The sequence below is a fragment of the Ochlerotatus camptorhynchus genome, unplaced genomic scaffold (assembly GCF_037179485.1).
Source record: "Ochlerotatus camptorhynchus isolate MF236.1 unplaced genomic scaffold, CSIRO-AGI_Acam_v1.1 ptg000277l, whole genome shotgun sequence".
In the NCBI taxonomy this organism is placed as follows: Eukaryota; Metazoa; Arthropoda; class Insecta; order Diptera; family Culicidae; genus Ochlerotatus; species Ochlerotatus camptorhynchus.
The window spans coordinates 2837952-2843286 of NW_027040766.1; the positions used below are offsets into that span (position 1 = coordinate 2837952).

Consider the following 5335-nt stretch of genomic DNA (forward strand, 5'->3'; position numbering starts at 1 on the left):
TTTAAGTAAATTGATTCTTGTCTCTGTTCCAATTGTACCCAGGATCGGGCGTAGAAGGTCTTCGAACGTAGGCCTTTGCCACCCACCGAGAGTCACCGTCATCCTTCGTTGCACGTACGCCCATGCCGCGGTTACTCGGGGCACTCACTGAACTTGTGTTGCAAAGATTCGGTGACCACCATGCAGTGCTGACAATGTGGGTCGTTTGCACGGCCGATGATGTTCATCACAGTCTGCGGTGCTCCGTTTTTTCGTTCACTAACAAGTAGAGATCGCTGCGCTGGCTCGATGACAGTCTTCTTGATGAAATGTTTGCCCATATCTTCTTCCAGTTCAGGCCTGGCTGGTTCCGTTCCACTTTTGGTATCTCGGTTTGCTCCAGATAGAAGCGGTGAATTTGATCACTGGTGGGGTTTTGTTGGATGTGGTGGGGATACAAGGAAAATTGCTGAGAGAGGAGTTTTAGGCAGGGAAGATCGGCAGGGAAAGGAATATTTTGGGCGAGAAGGGACTGATAGTGGGGAAGGGAATCGATCTCTTGAAGATGGCGATTGACGAGAAGCGCTTTGCACTTGATCGCTGGCAATTGCAGTTTTAGTCCTCCATGCTCTTTACTGCGCGCCAGCTGCTGCATTGGGACACGTGCTGCCAATCCTCGAAACAGGAAAGTCCCCATTGTCGCTGTCAGCTTTGCCGTGTGGATACATTGCGGTGGTAATATGGAAGAGAGGTACCACACCTTCGCTGTGATGAAGGTGTTAAGTAATATTACCTTTTGCTGCAGGGTAAGGGAGCGCATGTTATGCATCCATATAAGCTGCCGAATTTTGTTGATTAGCGTATCCCAGTTTAGCTTCACTGTAGCCACTGAAACTCTTTCAAGCGATCCAATACACGGTTGTTGTTATTGGAATATGCTTTAGCTGTAAGTGTTTTATTATAAGTATACATGTTTAGAATATATATAATATTACCTACAAATTTTCAGTATCTTCACTTTAACAACGAGATTCTTCCCTTTAGGTGGTTTTTCAATTTTAGGTTACGAAACTAGGATAGTAAATTTTGCGTGTTAGATGTAAGCTTTAGCATATAATTTCACATTTTATATTTGAAGATTTACTTACTTGTAGTAACTGTAAATACTAATTTTAATTTGTATATACTAATTAACTAGGTTTATCTAGACTTTAATAGCGCTTTCAATGAATGCACGCGTGGTGTTATCACGGCACTATCACTCTTATCAATCATAAACAACACGCTCATCTGTCTGTCGGTGTCAGTTGGCACTCGCTGTCCCAGTGTACCGAGTACGGCGCCGTCGCCGTAGGGCATCTTCATCGCGGGGAGGTTCTCGTCGCCACATTCACCATCAGCCGCACTGAGTTTGCAAAAATAACACCCAGAACCTTCACCTTCTCTGTATTCTGTACTCCTGGTATCAACAGTGGATCCCCATTGATGAATCCAACATCGATTGCCACTGTTTTATGGCGATTTAGTTTTACCCCGGCAACGACTTCAAAGCAGTCGAACAGCTGAAAGATCCGTTCAATTGTTTGCGTTGATGTTGCTATCACCGTGATATCGTCAGCGTACGCAACGCAAAGATCACCGCCACACACACGCTCCACCCGTGTGAGGAGGGGATGGAGGTAGAGCACAAAGAGCAGCATCGACATCGGATCTCCCTGACGTACGGATCGTTCTATGCGGAACGACTGTGAAAGGTGCCCATTCACTAACAGTCGTGATGAAGAGGTATCGGCCACTCGAGAGAGCCAGCCGACGAAATCATGATTGATTCCCAGAGAGAGAAGGGTTCAATGAAGAAACTCATGAGAGACCCGATCAAACGCGTGATCTAGGTCGAACGAGATCAGCTTCCCTTTCTGTTTTCTTGCGATAAGCTGGGCCACACGATCCTTGAGCGAAAGTGTAGCTTGAAAAATAGAGCGGTCGGTGTTGGCGCATTTTTGAGCGTCACTCAGAACTCGATGTATCTGCAGCACGCGTTCCAAACGGGCCTTCATCACACGGCTAAGAATTTTATAATCGACGTTGAGCAGGCTACTCGGACGGTATGCTCTCGCTGTCCCATCGCCACCTCTCTTTTTGACCAGCACGATTGTGCCAGCGGTGAATTCCGAGGGGAGCTCATTCGTCATAGCCTCATTTATTACGAAGTACAGCTCCCGATAGATGACGTCGAATGTTCGTAGGTAGAACTCTACCGGCAGGCCATCGGTACCAGGCGATTTTCGTTTCTGCGATGTTCGGATGGCATTTTTCAAATCGTCAATAGTGATCTCTGCCATTAGAGCATCGTTGGTTTCGTCGTTCTCGGGTACGACTCTCTCGTTTATAAAAGTTTCTTCCCCAACCTGCCTCGCCTCTCCAGCCGCATACAGGTCCCTGAAGTATCGGAACATGTGTTGTTCGATCTCCAGGGAGCATTGTATTTGTTCTCCTCGCTCGTTCTGCAGTTCTGTTATAGTTGTTTTTTTCCTTCGTCTGTCGCCCAGCTGGAAGGTGGATAAGCTCTCACCCGCAACGAACGTCTCGTTGACGCGGATAAAATTTTGTGCAAAACGTCGCTGCAACATCAGCATTTGCGCTTTGACGCGGTTTATAGTCACCAGCATGGTGGGATTCTGATAGTACGCATCATATGCGAGTCGTAGCTGCGTGTACAGACGTTGGTGTTCAGCGTTATAGATGCTGAATGCTTCGCTCGACTTCCAGCGGAAAAATGACTTGATTTTTGGCTTCGCGTATGAAAGCCACCCTGCCATCCAGCTGGGGAAATTCCTCCGTTGGCGGGTCCAAAACTGCCACCGGACTTGAAAATCGTCAATGTTTGCGGCAGTCAAAAGGTGAGGGCGGAGGGACCAAAAACCACTTCCTTGTTCGCGGCCGAGGTCGGGAAGGCAAATTCGTGTTGTAAGAGCCTTGTAGTCTGAAAATGAACATACGTGCGTGGCAGCGCTTCGCAGATGCTCGCATAGCCCAGCGCTGACATACATACGGTTGAGCCTGGACGCCGCATTGTGAGTGACGTACGTGGGTGCGGGGGATGTGGGGTACAGTTTAAACCATATGTCGTGTAACTGCAGCTGCCGTACGGTCGCCTGGAGAGCTGGACTTGAGTTGGCACTCGTAGAGTCACTCGGACGTAGCACGCAGTTGAAATCACCGGCAAGGATGACGTGTTGCGTGTTGAAGCGAAGGTAGGAAGCGATCGTGCCGTTGAAAAACCTCTCTCTTTCCGCACGAAAAGCTGTCCCCGATGGTGCGTAGACGTTGCAGAGAGTCGTATTTTGCACCCTCAAAGCAATGAGGCGGCCATCCAGGCTTTTCTCGACATGCGAGAATTGTATGAGGTCTTTTAGCGCGATTGACGTTCCCCGTCTCGCGTGATCCACATTACAGACGACGTTGAAACCAGGAAGAGAGAGCTGCTCATTCTCCACCTCCTGAAGGAAAACGATGTCCAGTTGCAGCGTTCGTACGAAAGACCGAAGTGCGCCGATCTTCGTTGCGTTCGTGATGTTGTTGATGTTGATAGTTGCGAGGTTATAACTGGAGAACTCAGCCATTAGGACGGTCGGTTACTCCCATCTCGCGTATCGTCGTCGTTCTCCACTCGAGGCTTCTTGCCTGGTGGACGAGTGCGGAGATGCCTTTTGGAGCTGGATGAGCCGACAGATGAATCTGTCTCGTTTCCATCGGACTTACCACTAGCAGTTTTGCGATCCACTCCGCCACTAGCAGGGGGCTGTTGACCTGTAGAGGGGATCAACGGCCCGCTATCCGATGGGTGAAGCGAAGCCGAGGTAGAGGCTAACGTAGGAAAATTTTCATCAGTGACGACCGGTGGTGGTAACAACCTCTGTTGTTTTCGTTGGGGAATTTGTTTCGGCGGCTGCATACTTGCCAAGTTTGTGTTGGTTTGGTTGGCACCAGGAGTGACGAAGTTTAATATTGTGTTCGTTGGGTTCGCAGTGGATGCGGTTTGCTTCGTTGTTTGTGAAGTCTTAAGTGATGGACTCATCTGCTTTGCGGCATCGGCATACGTCTTCTGCACGAGCAGTTTTTTATTCTGCACACAGGTAGCTCCTACGTGGATGTATTCCCGGCAGTGTCGGCAAGTTTGACGTTGCCCGAAATACGACACTTGTGTCATCTCCCCGTCTATCGTGACCCACGACTCAATGTTCCTTTCAACGACCATTTTCGCCATACGAACACCGGTTGAGATTCCAGGAAAATCGACTTCGGTTCCATTTCGCTGCTCTCGTACAGCGATGACATCACCGTATCTTCCTAGGAAATCGGCGATTTTTAGGTCCGACACGTCCTCGGACAAATCGTACAGCCTCACCTCCACTGCTCCCTCCTCCAGTGTGATTCTCAACGGATACTTTTTCCCGTCGACTGTAATCTCGTGCTTGTTGTCGTGTTCCTCGAAAATTCGTTGCGCCAATGCTAGGTCGACAACTTTCACGAAGGAAACACCGAGGGTTCTACTGTTTTGGATTCGTAGCACTTCACCTTGCTTCAGACCTAATATGGTCGCACAGAACTTGTGCACTTTGGCATTATCCGGTTTCTTCTACACGTTCGCAAAATCTATGCGAAAGGTGTTTTCTCGACGGCCCATCGCGAAGTCGTTTGGACGCGGAGCGACACGGAACGGCTCAGCGATGAGCAGAGAGAGAAAAAGAAAAAAAAACACAGTTGGCACTGGTAACTAGCTTGTGTTCGACTTCCACAGAACGTTAACAAAAGCGCGTCTGTTCAGCTCGGAAGTTGAGCGCTCACTAGCAATAACAATAACAATATATTCGTTCGTTTGGATTGGTTGCTACCATGCAGGAGTTGAAAACTGTTGACGTTTTTCGTTGTCGTTTGTGCTCTACCGTCGTCAGTTTTTACACACCATAAACGGAAGAACAACATTCGAGCAAATATAAAATTATCACATAACTAACATATGACATGTGTGATTTCGTTCTAATTAGTCAATTTGGTGTAAATTTAACCATTTCTGATCAGAAATGTTATTGCTAGGACACCGTTGTTGCTTGCTATCTTCAGAATTCACACAAGCACAACATCAGCTGCTCTTATTATGAGAAAAACTAAAATACATACATTCGTGACGGTCTTCGGCGACAGTGTCGTGTGACAAAGCCTGGTCATATGACATTTTAGTTTGGTACTGTTATTTGATAGCCTTTTTTGCAAGTGTCGAAAGGAAAGGCAGTCTATTGTCGCAGAAAATGCGTCGACTACGGTGACCGCTTAGAAGACTGCTACCATGGTTCCT

At 47.9% G+C, this 5335-nt stretch overlaps 1 protein-coding gene; it reads left to right on the plus strand.

Annotated features, from left to right (window-relative positions):
* Positions 1-5335, plus strand: part of Tdh (L-threonine dehydrogenase) — a 470436-nt gene that overhangs the window by 312629 nt on the left and 152472 nt on the right.